The sequence below is a fragment of the Rhodnius prolixus genome, unplaced genomic scaffold (assembly GCF_049639745.1).
Source record: "Rhodnius prolixus isolate KJV_2025 unplaced genomic scaffold, Rpr scaffold_14, whole genome shotgun sequence".
Lineage (NCBI taxonomy): Eukaryota > Metazoa > Arthropoda > Insecta > Hemiptera > Reduviidae > Rhodnius > Rhodnius prolixus.
In genome coordinates this window covers 4887158-4905544 of record NW_027411594.1, presented here as the reverse complement: position 1 = coordinate 4905544, position 18387 = coordinate 4887158, and the positions used below count along the sequence as shown (strand labels likewise).

At 36.8% G+C, this 18387-nt stretch overlaps 1 protein-coding gene across 4 annotated transcripts in view; it reads right to left on the bottom strand.

Moving 5' to 3' along the window:
- LOC141451716 (uncharacterized) overlaps positions 1-18387 on the bottom strand; it is a 275083-nt gene that overhangs the window by 98275 nt on the left and 158421 nt on the right. The gene's annotated exons all lie outside the window — the stretch shown is intronic.

Here is an 18387-nt window from a genome sequence, read left to right as displayed (position 1 = left end):
ACTAAGTTTGAACGGTCAATGTTTTACAAAATGGTGAACACAAATTATTGTCTATTTGTGTGTGTGTGTGTGTGTGTGTATTGTTTTTAATACCAGAGTGAATAGATATATCGATAGTGTTACTATTGTGTTATAAATCGTTTGGTGTAGGCCCATGGTGGGGGAAGATAGACGAAGAAGAAAGGAACAAAAGTTCCTACCAGTGGACTAGTGGAAGGAGAAGCAGAGGAGAAGAGGGGAGGACTGGTAGCTCAAGAAGACAATGTCACCAATGTGGTGTGCCAGTCATCAATCTCCCTAGCTCGGCAGTAAATATATCGACTACTGTCCGGCCGGTTGACAACTTCTTGTCATTGCACTGCCCGACTCGAACATAGGAGTTTATAGATCTGTCTGTACAATAGTGCGTAGGACATCTCTTCTCCTGTAACCATACACAATCTCCATTTCTCCCCAACAGTCTTCTAACACATCAATACTCCAACTAACTTGATGTTCCTAAAAAATCAAAGCTATTTTAACCAACTATTTCCTTGAAAAGAAAGCAATACACCTCAAGAGATCTAGGCAAGAGATTCACTTTTAGGATAGAGGACATTTTTTTAAATGTTTTCTTAAATGGCTTCAATGCGCTACAATCTGGGACAAGTCCAAAGAATCTCTCTTAAAATCAATAGTATTTCTAACAAGATTAATGCTTAATATTAGTAAAGTGTTCGGCGGTTATAGGCTAGACCCACAAAGCTAAGATGTATTGTTGGTTAGTAGATTCGATTCCTAGTCTAAATCTTGGATTTTGTTTTATGGTTTTAATATTGTAAGGGAACGGCTATAGGCTAGACCCGCAATGCTACGATGTATTGTTGGTTAGTAGATTGGATTTCTAGTCTAAACCTTGGATTTTATTTAATGGTTTTAATATTGTAAGGGAACGGCTATAGGCTAGACCCGCAATGCTACGATTTATTGTTGGTTAGTAGATTCGATTTCTAGTCTAAACCTTGGATTTTATTTAATAGTTAATATGAGAAATTTACAGTTAAGTGTTCGGCGGTTAATAGGCTAGACCCGCACAGCTAAGATGTATTGCGTTACTAGTCTATATTCCCTATATATACCTTTAATGTTTAATATGAGAACTTTATAGTAAAATATGTTTGCTAATCACCTCCGTCATCAACACCTAATTTGGTCGATGGAAGTAAAGCCCACGAAATAAAATAGGCATTACTTACTTTAATGTCAGCACCCCCGACGTTTCTTAATTAAAGGTGAAATGGAAAGAATAAAACAGTGTAGTTACGCTGAATTTGGACTCGCAGAGTAAAGATTCTGAGTTAATGATTTTGGGGAATATTGGAGGTGCGGTTCAATCAATAAATTCAAACACAAATTTTGGTTTCATCTCACCAACGTTTCGGTAAATTACCTTCTTCAAGGAGTGTGAAATTTGTGGAGTTTAACTTTAAGCTATATCATCGTAACTGTAATGATGATGTAGCTTAACGTTCACGTAAGTGAGATGAAACAAAATTTGTGTTTGAATTTATTGATTGACCGCGCCTCAATATTCCCCAAAATCATCCGTTTTTGTATATTTTACAAGAACCGTACATTTTACAAACAGCGTACTTTATGAGAAAAACCTACAGACAGACAGACAAATACTCTTAAATAAGTTTTCCTGAAGAAAAAATGGTCCAAATAGTTCAAAATAAAAATAAAAAAATTGTAAAAAAAAAAAAACTTAAATCAGCTGTAGGACTTTTAATTAAGACAGAAACATTTGCTTAAGTAGGAATTCATTAAAAATTAGCAAAAGTCCCAAAAAAAGAAGAAGATTAATAAAGAGACAAGAAATAAGCTACGGCTTAGAAACCGAAGATTAAGTATGAATTAAGAAAAACAAAAAATTAAAAAGACTGTTTGACACGTAAGTCGTAGGTGGACACAGGAAATCTCCCAGCTTTTAAATTAACCAATACGTCCAATTAGATAGAAAAACAATATCTACTTTTTTGTCACCTCATCTCCAGGGCTGAAGAAGAAGATGACGTAGAAGAAATGATTACTGAATAGTTTAACAACAGATGACAGCAGCTATGGAAAGTTGCTCTGATTGGCTGTTACTTTGTGTGCTCGTGTGTCTGTGTGTGTTACATGGTTGTTATTAGAGAAAAAAAATAAAATAAAAAAAAAATAAATACACATTTTTAGTATGTGTAATATCTGTCAGTATGGACCACTGGATGGAGATTTATCTTGTGCACCGATTGAAGAGTTTTAGTGAAGGAATAGCTGTATGCCTCTAACAGACATAACCTCCTGCCGAGATGTCAGATCTAGCGAGATAAGTCTTTAAAAGAGAAGATAAAGAGAGAAAAAAAAAGCGGGTTTAACATGTTCCATCCCCAGCAGTAATGTCTACAGTTTCTGGAGAATGTTTACTACTCTTACATTTATTATTATGTAAATCATTTATTTATTTATTTGTAGATATAATAATCCATATAGTTGAAAAGAGACGCGAAGAAATGTGAATGATGGAAGAACTCATCATAATCTGGATTAAAATAGTAGACATGGCAAGCCGATTATTCCAGTTTAAATCAGTTATGGACTGGAAAGTGCATTAAAGAATTAATATGGATCAAAATGTTGAGGTTTTTTTTTTTTTTTAACTTTTTCTTTAAGAAAATAACACTTTGGGTCAAAGACATTGAATTTGCAGGCCTTGAACAGAAAAAACTGAGTGGGTCTAGACCAGGGATGGCGGACCTTTTTTGAGACGTGGGTCAAATTTTGTTCATTTTTTTTTTTTAAGTTTATTTTGTAATTTACGATCTGTATAAGTATATAAAATAAGTAAATGGGAGGTGAATGAGATGAACTGGAGCGGGAAGAGCAGGAGGAGAGAAGCTACCCAGCGGTAGCACTCTCTATAGGAGAGAGGGGAATGTGAGGAGGAGAGAGGAGAGATTTAGTTCTTCAGACAGTAAGGAAGTCGCGGGGCCAATGGCGATTCAGTCGGCGAGGAGTATTAGGGATGCCAGAGGAAGCGAGAGACTGTACAAGAGGATTTGAGCAAGTCGAAAGCATACGTATTGAGTAAAATTATAATACATTTTATTTGATATTTTGTTAAACACTTTTGCTTTATTTCAAATACTACAAAAGCATTTGTCGTCATTTGCGTTTTTAGAACTGTAATGATCAAACTAAAGGTTTATAGATAGCATTTAAATTGCTTTTCGTGTCAATGCGTTATTGAAAAAAAAAATACAGATAGAATATAAATTATCCACACAATTTAGAAAATCTAAATCAACCCGCGTAAACAAACAAATGGTTGCCTAGCAATTGTGGGTCAGTGAAAAAGTTTACGCGGGTCATAGGTTCGCCATCACTGCTCTAGATTATTCGCAATTCGTGAAAAAAAGTTGAGAAATAACTGAACCCTTTCAGAGTAAGTGAAAATACCAAGTTTTAAGGATTTACAAGTAAAAAAAAAAAGAAAGTAGTTTGAGGGTCCTACGTGACTACGAAGATTTAGACTCTTTATTTGGGGAAAATTGTGAAGCTTCCCAGTTTTGGAACCCTTTTGAACCTGTACGCTACAGCAATCGATCACAGCACTCGATCGCCACAGCTATCGATCTCATTTAGTCCTAATCCAACAATCGATCGCCTTGCTGCAGCGGACGATTTCGGCCTACTTGTTTCTTAACTTTAAATGCAAAGAAAATTACCTTGTCTTTAATTAATTAAATGTATAATAAAGGAAGAAAAGAATTATGGCTGTAATTACTCCGCTAACAATGTTCGAACTTGTTCACCCAAAGTGGGAATAAAATAAAACAAAAAATCGAAATAAACGATTTCTTAAGTAGTTTTTAATTTAAATTTTAAAACGAGTCAAAGTGTGGGCACTGATTTTTATTTTTCTATTTCTTCTGTTTTATTTTATTTATTTTATTTTCTCTTTGTTAATGTTGTTTAGTTGTTGATGTGGCGTGGGAATGTTGTTATGTATTATCGGTGTATAAGTATGTAAGTATGTAGAGTTAAGTCCAGAAGTAAGCTTGCTCTCTTTGTGTATACATACATACAACTGGAGAGAACACAATACATATGTTAGCTGGCCGGTGTATCCAGTAGCCCTTTCTACTCAATATGTTTATTTATCTGTATTACATTCATTTGTACATTAAACACGTATATATGTATATATATTTAGACTGTATTGTGTTTATGTATTTGTGTATGATTGCAACCACATAATGAATTGATTTTCTGACTTCAAATAGAGCTATTGATTTGCATTAAATCTTCTTTTATTAACAAATGTACCGTTAAAAAAAAATTATAATAATAAAACTTGTTTTTATTTATTTACTTATTTAATAATTGTTTTATGCACATGATTCAGTAAATAGGTAAATAGACAAACATAAATCAGTTGGCAATTGAACTCAAACCGCCATGTTTAGACAAACACATAAAATTCCACTTTTTGGATTTAAAAAAGAAAAACGTCTAATCATTGATAAGAATTTTTAGTCCTATCGACTTTTATTTATCGACCTTTTCTTCCCTCACTTCCCTCCCTAACCACAAAATGGACGCGGCCTAGAACAGGGATGGCTAATAATCCGAGTAAATACCATGGCAAATGACATTCTTGCTCTTGCATTCTGGATATCATAACTGTGCGAAGAAAACAGATTGGAACACGTAATGAGAAACGATAGCTTTTTTTTCACAGAATAAAAAAAAAAATCTATAAAAAGCTATACTAACCTCTATAGATACCCCCCAAAATCAATCTTTCTTAATTTAATAAGACATACGAGGGTCGTTTGAAAATTCCGTGCAGTCAGAGAGATAGCACCACTGGCGCGTATCGAGGTTATGTTTAGTTAGTAGCATCTCTTGGAAGAACACACACCAAGTTTCAGCCAGATCGATCTATTTCTTTGTGTTTGGCATTCGTTTGAATCGAGGAAGTCGAGTGATTTTCAAAAAATGGACGAAAAAGAATTTCGTGTGTTGATTAAACACTAATTTATGAAAGGCAAAACGCCTCAGGAGACTAAAGAGAAGCTTGATAAACATTATGGTGACTCTGGCACCTTCGATTAGAACAGTTTATAAGTGGTTTCAAAATTTTCGGAGTGGCCATATGGGCACAAGTGACGCTGAACGTTCTGGACGCTCTGTTGAGGTTACTACTCCAGAAATCATTGATAAAATCCATGATATGGTGATGGATGACAGAAGAGTGAAGGTGCGTGAGATTGCTAGTGCTGTGGGCATCTCGAATGAACGGGTACATAATATTTTGCATCAACATTTGGACATGACAAAGCTATCCGCAAGATGGGTGCCGCGATTGCTCACACTTGACCAAAAACGAAATCGTGTGTTACAAGGACGGTTTGCAGCTGTTCCAGAAGAATCCGCAGGACATTAAGCGTCGTTTCGTCAAAAACTACTATTCTCCAGACTTGGCTCCCTCGGACTACTATTTGTTTCCCAATATGAAGAAATGGCCGGCGGGAAAAAGATTTTATTCAAACGAGGAGGTGATTGCAGAAACGAATGGCTATTTTTCAGACTTGGACAAATCCTATTATTCGGAAGGGATCAACAAACTAGAGCAGCGTTGGACGAAGTGTATAAGCCTAAAAGGAGACTATGTTGAAAAATAAAAAAGGTTTACCCCCAAAAATTAAGTAGTTTTTATTTTTGCACGGACTTTTCAAACGACCCTCGTACATCACGAAATATTGTAGGAAACATTAAGAATTACTTTGTTGTTTTTTATAAAAGTAGTCAATCTAAAAATGGTAATTGAAGCGGGCGTTCCGCAAGGAAGTATCTTAGGACCTATCCTACATGTTATATAACAGTCCATCCTGAAACTGTCCTCCTAACTTATGCAGATGATACCTGTAGACTTTCTCCTCACATTGACCCGGTAACTTCACACAGATACCTTCAAACTCATCTCCTTTTCTCTTGAAGAATGGTTCAAGAAAATGGAAAATCAAGTTAAATGAAACCAAATCTCAAAACATTACTTTCACTTTCTCTGTCCTCACTTTCATCACTCTGCCCTCCGATCTTCTATGACTAAATTCCCAATTCCTCCTGCCAAAGTTGTCCATTATCTTGGACTATATTTAGACAAAAGACTGACTTAGAACCGGCACACCCGACTTTAAACGAACTGAATTTAATTTGGCGTTATCGACTACTTAAGAGACTGCTAAGACAAAACGATCTAATCTTGCACTTAATAACAAACTGTCTGATGTACACTTCTATACTAAAACCCACCTGGATTGAACTGTGGGGGTTCAAAGAAAAATGCTCCAATCTTCAACGAATTCAAACTCTTCAGTCTGAAATTCTCCATTAACGCTCCATTTTACGTTTCAAATCTAACCATCCACACAGGACTTAGAAATTCTGTTTGTAAGTCCAGGTAGCTCGAACTCGGTACCTGAAACTTTTCATCAGAACTTGCACTCTCATTTCAATCCACTTGTCCGCTGCCATTTATCATCTCATCATAACCGTCCAGATCATCCTCCCAGAGACGATTAAAATCAATCAGTGGTCTCGGCGATTTTCTCTCTTCTGAAGAGAGAGTAACTAATCCATGGAGACGACTTAGGGTGTGTTATCACTGGGTAACTTCTCCCCCATCAATTAGTGGAGTTTGTAGTGGTGTCATTGTTACTAATATAGTGTATCTAGCGCTGGTGTAACTTAATAAATAAGTTAAAAAAAGAAAACTGTAAAGGAAAATGGGAAAAAAATTGTATTTATATATAAATATACATATATATATGTATATATATCGAGAGAGTGAGAGAGAGGATTTACATGAAAAGTAAGGAAACAGGAAGTTTGGTGTGGGTGTATATGAGATTTTAAAGGATGTGTGGCGGAGACGAAAGAAGAGTGAAGGAGACAGAAATGTAGGGGAATAGATCGAAATATAATTATTTTCTTTTTTGTAATTCAATCTAAGCGGGAGTATTGAAACAAGGAGAATTGGTGATGCGTTTCTAGCCAGGAGAACTTAGTAAAACTGTTACACAGAGAAATGGAAGTGTAGGTAAGAGCAGGACGAGGAGGAAAAACTACCCATAATTCTCCGCAACATCCTCTGACAAGCTCCAGCTTCTGTAAATCAAACAGCACACAAAAATACCACTGGTACCTCCCCCTACACTATGTGGTCGCAACATTGCCTTTGCTCCATTCTTCGTTCCCCAACATCCACCAAGAAGTAATTCCTGCCCCTTCCTTTCTTCACCTCCTTGCAGTGTCATGCTATCTCCTTTTTTTGGTGCACTCACTACTTCTTCTTCTTCTCCTCCTCCTCCTCCTTCTAATCTACAACTCCTTTTTCTTTATTGACTTCTTTCTTGCTCGTATGCTGCTGCTGCTGCTGCTGGTAGGCCTTGTTCTTTTTCTTTTTTTCAGAATCCTTTTTATTTTTAATTTGAAATACTGTTTCCATTAGCAGGGTGATTAATTCATGCAGCTGAACAGTGCGTGGGTCTTAACCTCTACCCACCCTAGCTGATACAGTGTAGTGTTATCATTTATTCCTCTACTTCACAATTGACTCTCTCTCACTCCAGCACGCTCTCGTGAACGGAGCAGGAGAGAGAAAGAAAGAAAACAAAAGAATCAAAATTAACTAACGTAAACTAATTTAGTTTAAACTATTTATATTTAACAAAAAAAAAAACCGCTTAAGTCATTAAACTTAACGATTCTAGCTTATCGTTTGCAATGTCGTCCAACCATTTCAGTACACCACAATATAAAACCGTTAAAATAATAGGAAATATTTTAAATCAACGTCTCCGCAACTGAATTATAATAACAATAATTTAGAAGGAAGATGATTATTAAGTGTTGATAGAGGAAGAGGAAGTGGAAACAGCTTCATGACCAATGTACTACACCCAGCTAACCTCGTAAAAGATCGATATCCAAGGAATCTACGTACACTGTGAAACGGAAATATTTTACAAAGTTCTCCATACGGAACCAGGTTGTTCCTATCAGGGTAAATTCGAGAATAAGATCAAGACAACGGTAAGTGCCGGATACGAGGGTCGTTTGAAAAGTCCGTGCAAAGTCAGAGAGATAGCACTACTGGCGCGTATCGAGGTTATGTTTAGTTAGTAGCATCTCTTGGAAGAACACACACCAAGTTTCAGCCAGATCGGTCTATTTCTTTGTGTTTGGCATTCGTTTGAATCGAGAAAGTCGAGTGATTTTCAAAAAATGGACGAAAAAGAATTTCGTGTGTTGATTAAACACTACTTTATGAAAGGCAAAACGCCTCAGTAGACTAAAGAGAAGCTTGATTAACATTATGGTGACTCTGCACTTTCGATTAGAACAGTTTATAAGTGGTTTCAAAATTTTCGGAGTGGCCATATGGGCACAAGTGACGCTGAACGTTCTGGACGCCCTGTTGAGTTTACTACTCCAGAAATCATTGATAAAATCCATGATATGGTGATGGATGACAGAAGAGTGAAGGTGCGTGAGATTGCTAGTGCTGTGGGCATCTCGAATGAACGGGTACATAATATTTTGCATCAACATTTGGACATGACAAAGCTATCCACAAGATGGGTGCCGCGATTGCTCACGCTTGACCAAAAACGAAATCGTGTGAAGTGTTGCAAGGACGGTTTGCAGCTGTTCCAGAAGAATCAGCAGGACTTTAAGCATCGTTTCGTCACTGTGGATGAAACATGGATACATCACTACACTCCTGAGACCAAAGAACAATCTAAACAATGGGTTACCAAGGGGGAATCTGCTCCAAAAAAGGCGAAGACCGTTCCTTCGGCCGGAAAGATTATGGCGACTGTCTTTTGGGATTCGCAAGGAATAATCCTCATCGACTATCTGGAAAAGGGTAAAACTTTACAGGTGCATATTATTCATCGTTATTGGACCGTTTGAAAACCGAGCTGCAAGAAAAACGCCCACGACTGGCCCACAAAAAAGTCCTTTTCCATCACGACAACGCACCAGCTCACACCTCAGCAGTTGTTGTCGCAAAATTAATGGAAATAGGGTTCCTACTCGTTTCACATCCCCCCTATTCTCCAGACTTGGCTCCCTCGGACTACTATTTGTTCCCCAATATGAAGAAATGGCTGGCGGGAAAAAGATTTTATTCATACGAGGAGGTGATGCAGAAACGAATGGCTATTTTTCAGACTTGGACAAATCCTATTATTCGGAAGGGATCAACAAACTAGAGCAGCGTTGGACGAAGTGTATAAGCCTAAAAGGAGACTATGTTGAAAAATAAAAAAGGTTTACCCCAAAAAATTAAGTAGTTTTTATTTTTGCACGGACTTTTCAAACGACCCTCGTATGTAAAGCAACATACTTAGAAACAGGATGTTCGATTTTTGTGCAGAAGGAGTAACTACCTAGATATAAAAGTGAAGTTCGAACATCAGCAATACACTGTCAAATATAATTCTGAGAGATAAAGATGATAACCGACCCAGAGGAGAATGATACATGATAGGCCAGACCATTGATAAGATTCTGATCATTGATAAGAAAGAGCTTCTGATTAATTTCTATCCTTCAATAAGAAAAAAATACTAAGGAATTCGAGAATTACAAAAAAAGAGGAAAAACCGGGTGTAAAATACAAAAAGTAGATAAGGAGATGCGAACCCACAATAAACAGTACAGTTTTCTCGATCTATTCGATCTATTTGGTGTTCAGGAACCATCTTACCTGCTTAAGGCCCAAAACGCCCAGACTTTCCTGATGTGATGTGTGCCAAGAAAACTGGTGGAAATATCCATCTGATGTGAGTGGGTGTTCACATAAGAAGATATTTGCAATCGCTTAGATGTTGCTCATTATTATTGCAGAGGTGGAACGCGCCTGTGAGTCTGCCGGCCAATTGATTGAGCGTTTGATGATCCAAGGAGATAGAGAAGAAGTTTTAAGTACAAAAGATTGAACCAATAAAACTGGTAGCATCGTCATAAATAATGAGATCAAGCTCAGACCCTAATTAAGTGTGTAGAGTACACGCCGCGGACCAAGTGATTCGTTGTACAGACAGGGAGGTCTTTCTATGGTCAATAAGTGTTTAGAAAGAAGAAGAAGAAGAAGAAGCAAAAAGAAGAAAGCCAACAAGAAACAACCAGAAGCCACTAAAAGATCTTCTTTCTTGAGAACAACAGTCGTCCTCACTTAACATAAACTCTCTCTCCCTCATGTTTTACGCGCGTATACTCACTCACATACGCACAGAATGTATGCACCCTATGAACCAGTATTGCCAACCAATATCCATTTAGTAGATATATCCCTCTCTACTATTTGCAATGTCGTCACTGCATTAAATTTCCCCACCTGTTCTATTGCCATTCCTGCGAGTCTCCTAACTACTGTATAAATATTACCTACATCTAATGACATCCCTTATCTCTCTCTCCTTGTGTTTGCAGCTACTACTCTGACTGATAAATACTTTTGTTCCTCAGCTACCCACCACTGGCTTTAACATTTTATACAATTTAAAAGAAAAAAATAAATGAAGTCAATAGTAAAAAAAACAAAAAATAAGAAAATCTATTTAGTTTATGAGATAAATTTTATTCCTCTCTAAAAACTAAGAGAAAATGTTCCCAGCTTCCAGTTTACATTCTCTACAAAGTTGTTCCTGATAGCGATAAAACGAAGTCCGTTAAGTACGACTGTCTCTCAGTACGATCTCAAGTTATGTTCGCAACCTGAATCTTAAAACATATCTCTTTCATTGATTAGTAACATTATTGTATTGTAAAACTGTAAATTACATCGTAATGATACTTTGAGGGAACCTCCTCTCTACTAAACAGGGTGAAGGGTTACGGGCGCCCCATTAGCTGAGCGGTTATAGGCTAGACCCGCAATGCTAAGATGTATTGTTGGTTAGTGGATTCGATTCCCGGTCTTAGATTTTATATAATGGTTAATAAAAGAAATTTACAGTAAAGTATGTTTGCTAGTGACCTCCGTACACGACACCTAATTGGTAGTTGGACGTTAAGCCCAGCCTGAAAAAATAGGCGATTACTTTACTTTACTTTTTAGTGAAGGCTTACTAGTTACAAATTGTAAAATATAACATTTTAAAATCTGTTCAGATTGATTTTTCCAATTCTAGAATTTGCTAGGAAAGATACAAGCAAGTGGTGGCGATGCACTTTTTAGGAACGTTCTGCAATTCTGGATCATTACGGGTGGGCAAGATTGCAGCAAATGCATTAAAGGATGTCTTGGAGCTTCTGGAGATTTTGGTTTTTGTTTTTCAGAGTACACAGTAAAAAGAACAGGTTCAAGGATGCTCCCTTGTGGATAATTGGAAGTGGGATGTTTAGTAAAAGCAGACGGCTAAATAGGATATTATGGTTAGGTATAGTAGAAGATGAATTTGTTTTTTAAGGAGTTACAATAAAAGGCCCTTCTTTTGAATCGCAAACAAATGTCTTAGCAATGTCCTGAAAAGACGTTAAAGAAGTTCACAAAGCTACTTGAGGAGGAGTCATTCCGAAAAATTCTTCGAAGTGATCTCTACTAAGAATGTTGGGAGACGCTGGAGTACTATTTCTCCAAGAATATGTGAATCGTATGTAAATAAGAAGAGTGAGAAATAGTTTACAAGGATAGACTTGTGCATGTGTGAATGTTATACGGTGATGATGATGCTGATGATGTTGCTGGTTGATAAATTATAGGTAAGAAAGTTGTTGAGACGGTGGTTAGTGTGGTAGATGTCGGTGGATATAAGTTAGTTGTAATATTGTAGGGGGAAAAAAAGAGTCAACAAGTGGAGAGTCCTGTGTGAGTGTGTGAGTCCCAAGACGGGATTTATCTCCTGGATGACTCTGAATATCGCCTCACTATCCTTACAGACAAACAGATGCACAAATGGGGACAATCCTTTAAAATACAGCGCATACAATCGTACAGGGGACATATTCTCTCTCCTCTCTCACACCCACAAATACTCTCTTTGCAGCGTCCTCTGCAGATCTTTCTGGCACTCACTTGCAGTAACTTCCTCGCTGCACTCTAGGTGAAGCTAACGCAGCTACCTGGCTTTCATTTCCATTTAACACACACACACATGCAGTCAGGTAGAAATTATTAGTATTATTATTCCCCTTTATATCCAGTCTGCTTACATTTCTATGCTGGACATTATTCCAGTTGCGCAAATCGTTAAAAAGACACATGGATAATTTTCTATCTACCAGCCATTAAATAGTTAAGACTAGAAAAAAAAATAAAAATGGAATTTTCTTCTAAATATTAAAGATAACTTTTTTAAACTGCAATACTTTTAAAAGTATTTTCTTTTTTTTTTTATAAATTCCATTTAGTAAAAAATGTCGAATATTGCCGTGGGCTTTCACGTCCAACTATCTAATTAGCTGTCGTGAACGGAGGCGCCTGCAAACATACTTTACTGTAAATTTCTCGTATTAAACCATTAAATAAAATCCGAGGTCCTAGACTGGAGAAATCGAATCCACTAACCAACAATACATCTTAGCATTGCGGGTCTAGCCTATAACCTCTCAGCTAATGGGACGCCTTACAAAATTAAAACCATTAAATAAAAACCAAGGTTTAAACTAGAAATCGAACCTACTAACCAACAATACATCTTAGCTTTGCGGGTCTAGCCTATAACCGCTCAGCTAATGGGGCACCTTACAATATTAAAACCATTAAATAAAATCCAAGGTTTAGACTAGAAATCGAACCCACTAAACCAACAATACATCTTAGCATTGCGGGTCTAGCCTACAACCCTCTCGGCTATCGTGGCGCATTTTTGTTATCTGTTTATTATAAGAAAATTTTGTATTTTTTTATTAAAATCACCTTCTATCTAAACAAAAAGAATGCTGTATTTTCTATGTATAACAATGGAATTTCAAACTGAAAACCGAAAACACTTCAAAGAAAATTGAGATTACGTAATTTTGTTTTTAAAATAAAATTATTATCAGTTATTAGTTAATAAAAATATAAAATAAGAGAAAAATGAATTAATAAGCGGATAAAATAATAAAACCAATAAAAAAAAGAAGGAGAAAATGGTGAATCGATGCAAATTATTAACTTAAAATGTAAATAGTTGTATACTTTTGTATATTTTACCATTAATTGGTTCATCTCAATGTCATTTTGGCTGGATTATTATTATTATACAAAAGGTATACATAAAAAAGAAGAAGCAGATTTTAATAAACCATGTGAATTCTCGGCGAAGAATATTCATAAAGCGATTCTTTTCAAGTTTTCATTGTTTTATTAAATGAGAATAATTATGGTGGGACCATATAATATAGTTATAAGTATGCGTTATATTCCCATCTAGATATATCTACAAAATATATTAATTCCATAATTACTTTTAAGTGTATAATACAATATGTATGGTTAAAATTTATGGAATAAAACAAAGAGAATATCCGCTAAAATAATTAACGAAATGGAAAAGAATTCTCTATGGTAATAATCGAATTGAAAGTTTCAATTATTTTTTATTTTATCGTGAGATTTGAACAGAAATTTGAAACAGATGAATAAGCAGGTTACTGCAGATTTCTGGTACTCAATGGTTTTAACTTCGAATGATATCACTTAAGTATAGATGTAATAGGTCTATGGAAGCGCCACGGTAGCCTAGCGGTTACAGACCCGCAAAGCTAAGATGTATTGTTGGTTTAGTGGGTTCGATTTCTAGTCTAAACCTTGGATTTTATTTAATGGTTTTAATCCTGTAAGGCGCCCCATTAGCTGAGCGGTTATAGGCTAGACCCGCAATGCTAAAATGTATTGTTGGTTAGTAGATTCGATTCCTAGTCTAAACCTTGGATTTTATTTAATGGTTTTAATATTGTAAGGCGCCCCATTAGCCGAGTGGTTATAGGCTAGACCCGCAAAGCTAAGATGTATTGTTGGTTTAGTGGATTCGATTCCTAGTCTAAACCTTGGATTTTATTTAATGGTTTTAATATTGTAAGGCGCTCCATTAGCTGGGAGGTTATAGGCTAGACCCGCAATGCTAAGATGTATTGTTGGTTAGTAGATTCGATTCCTAGTCTAAACCTTGGATTTTTATTTAATGGTTTTAATATTGTAAGGCGCCCCATTAGCCGAGTGGTTATAGGCTAGACCCGTAAAGCTAAGATGTATTGTTGGTTTAGTGGATTCGATTCCTAGTCTAAACCTTGGATTTTATTTAATGGTTTTAATATTGTAAGGCGCTCCATTAGCTGGGAGGTTATAGGCTAGACCCGCAATGCTAAGATGTATTGTTGGTTAGTAGATTCGATTCCTAGTCTAAACCTTGGATTTTATTTAATGGTTTTAATATTGTAAGGCGCTCCATTAGCTGAGTGGTTATAGACTAAACCCGCAAAGCTAAGATGTATTGTTGGTTGGTGGATTCGATTCCTGGTCTTAGGCCTTGGTTAACAGTTAATAAAAGAAATTTATAGTAAAATATGTTTTCAAGTCGTCTCCGTCCACGACACCTAATTGGTAGTTGGACTTAAAGCCTGCCTGAAAAAAACAGGCAATTACTTTACTTTACTTTAATAGGTCTATAGTAGCAATTTAAGTTATTAATTATGTAAATTATGTAAATGAAACAAAAGGGTCGATTCCAGTGAATAATTTATTTCGAATGTTTGACGTTAGCAGAATTTGTTCTATCAGTAGAGCTCGCAGTAAAGTTGAAAGTAAAAAATCTATACCAGACTGAATTTTGATAAGTTGAAGTAAGCAGTAATTTAAATTAACCTAAAAAAAAAATAGTAATTTACTTCAGACAAATTAAAAAAAATGTTATTGTGTGTTAGTGCGGGTGCTTGTGTGTGCCAGCTAGAAAATAAATGGTCCATCGGGTGGGTGGGGGAGGGAGGCTGAGTGAGAAGTAATCTGGCGGCAAAGATAATAACCAGTTCCGATTGAAAGTTCTATCATTGGGCTGAATACGTTGAATCATTGAATCAATTTCATTCACTAAAAACTCGTAAGAGGAATATAGCGCCAACATACGCACGCTTACCCGCGTGCCCACAGCCACCTAGATCATAAGTTTTAATTAGGGAACTAGCCAGTGCACTCTAGATAAGTGAACGGAAAAAAAAAACTTAAAACTCCTATCTACTACTGCTTGTGGGTGTATTTTATATTGCCACTGCATTTTTTTTTTGGTATACTATTGGCAATTTTTACTGTCTGTAATCGTCCAAATATTTAATTTCCGTCTTTATACCGGAAATGCCCGCTTTAAAGGATCAAAAAGCTAATAACAGGCACTAACTTTGTTTTTTATTTTTATTTTTTAATTTTCGAATGAATAATCCCGGATTTTATCAGTCATCCCGAATTTTTTTATCGGCACATTTGCCATTTTTAAGCAAGAATGAAGAAATAATTTATTTAATTAATATGGAAGCCATAAATTAATATGATTTAAATATCAAAATGTGAATTAAAAAATGGTTTTCTTCAGATCTTTGTGAATTTTGTTATTTTCGAGCATGTAATATATATTCTTAACTTGAAGAAGAAGAGCTTGGCCGGAAGTAGCTGCTCTCTTCCTTGGGGCCTCAAAAAAGAAAATGCGGAAAAGCGTAAGGCAGGAAATCCTAGTCAAAGGGCAAGGATTATCGTAGTAAAACTTCAAAAAAAGCCGTCACAATAAGCCATTTCTCTTCACAGGCAATGTGATTGTCCCAGAGCCTGTATGCAGACACTGGTCTATGAAAGATGTGAAATCTCGCTAGGTTACGGCAAGAGATCATTGGCACGTTGAGATCAGAGGAGATCGTATCGCAAAAAAGACTAGTGGGTGAATGACTAAACTTCGTAAAGAGGGAAAACCTGACATACTAGACCTCCCCAGGTGCACCTTAAAAATAAACACCTTAGGCTGTGCAGTGCCTTCAGGAACAGAACCTGTCCCGTATTTCCATAAATGGTAAGGGGAATACCAACACGAAGAACTCAATGTTGGCTAAAATTTTACGTGCTTTCAATATTTCTTTTTCTTAAATAGCGAGAAAATTTTATCAAAATTTTGTTACGTCAAAGCGAATAAAAGTTTGGTCGCTGGAAACGGCATTCTACAGCGGGAAATTCTTAAAATTTTTATTTATTCATTTCCCCCCTTTAAAGAATTGGTTTAGTTTTAAGGGTTAATAAAAGTTTTATTAATTAGATCATTTTTACGAGCTCTAGTGGAAGAATACAGAAACTGTATATCAAGGGGAAGATAAAATGTAGGTATTTAGTGATGACCTCTCTTTCTCTTATTTGGTGACTGGACGACTAATTTGTCCGGCTCAGAGAGGCCGCTCACCCTGGGCCCTCCATGAGTGGAGTATATTATTGTATTAGAGTGGTTTTTGATCGGTGCATCTTCCGCAGGACTTCAACTACCTCTCTTTGGAGTTAACCGTACAGCGTCCTGTCCTAACTTCCAAACTCCCTGCAGGAGCTCGATTGTAAATTAAGATAGAGTGGTGTATAGGCTTGGTGCTCTTTCCTCTGCTTGTGTTATCTCTCTCTCTCTCTCTCTCAGTTCACCATCTCACTCTTACATTCTCTGTCCGTCTCATGTTGTCGGCAGTAGAAGTGGTTCAGGTTCAGATAGATGGAGCCACAGCGTGTGCATACTAGTGGGGGTCCTCTCCTTCTATCTTACCACACACTCACAGACAATCTTAGTGAAAGCATACAACACACAAAGTGCATACAACACACCGTGGTACAGCAAGAACCACTGTTTCTATTTCCTTTTTACCTCTTTTTAATTCACTTTTTAGTTTGAACTTCTAGAAGACACGACAGTGAGAAAGAGAATAGTTGTTCTTGTTGCTTATCTCTCGGCATCTCTTTGTATACCTGTATAACCACGTGGAGGAGCAATGAAAGAAGTGGAAGATTGGTACACATCTACTTCTTCCTCTACTTTCAATAATACTGACAGCATCCAATTCTTGGTCTTCAAACTACTAGAAGACTTTAAACAGAGACCTGAAAGACTCCCCCCTCCCCTATGAGTATGTGGGAGAGGTTAGATAATGTGTAAAAAGCTATAAGCCAATGGGAGCTCCTGATTGGATGAGGTAGCCAGAGAGTTTTATAACTGGGCAACCAGACCTGTTGCTAAACAAAGCGAGACGGGGGGGGGAGAGAAATATATCTATTATAAAGTGCTTTTAATTGCTCCTGTTTAATTGGGCAGGATGTTGCAGCTAGCCGATGAAAGAGTGGCTAGTCTAGAAGAGTAAAGTGAATGTATAAAGAAGGGCCGTTGGACGTGGAAGAAGGGAAAGAGGGGGGTCTTGCTATTATGGTTTTGCCCAGGGTGGAAATGCTGTCAGCAGGACACAGCATCCTTCCAAGGCGTCCACAATCAGCTGGTAATTTATTCTTTAAATTATTTTTTGCTAATTAGTTGTAAAGCGCATTTTTTGTTTTTGGTTTTGTTTAAAGAGAAACAGCAGGATCTCTCTCAATATGTGATTCTAGCCCTTCAAGTGTTGTCTCGCTACAAAATGGTACAACGGGATTGCGGGATTGTATGAGTTCCTGTTTCCCAGGTCCACGAACGGAAGAAAAGTTTTGTGATGGTCAAAATATCGCAATGATCACAGAAGAGTCCTGATTTTGAGAGAGTTAGCTAAGTATTAATTATACTTTTATAAATATATTAAAAGTATTAGTAAATGATAGGCAGCCAGAGCTGGGCAGGCCACCTAGCTAGGATGGAGGAATCTGAGATCCCAAGGAAAGTGTTAGAAGAGACTGTTCACCGAACAAGAAAGGCAGGAAGGCCTGTAGGGCTGAGGTGGGTAGATGGAGTGGCGGCTGAAGCAAGATTTTTGGGAATTTCCAAGTCCAAGATGGAGCAGGATGGCGGATGCCCATTAGGGAGGCCAGGACTCGTCGCAATTTGTAACGCCGTAAGTAAGTAATTAGTAAATGAGCAAAGGACTGATTAAGACAACTAATTCTAAACGAGACAGATACATCAGCAAAACATTCGCTATTTCTAGTACCATTCAGTACGCTTCTGGTTTCAAAACTACTCGATGAACAAAATTAAATAAAAAAAATTTGGCTCTTAAGAAATACTGCCAGAAAAAAATGCCCCTCTAAAACCAGCGTTCATTACAAAAGTAGAAGTCACAGTAAGAATTGAATAGGTGGCCAAGAAAGAAGACTGAATATGGCGTATATTTTGAGTCAGTCTTTGTGTTAGTACAACTTATATTTTCTTAAAA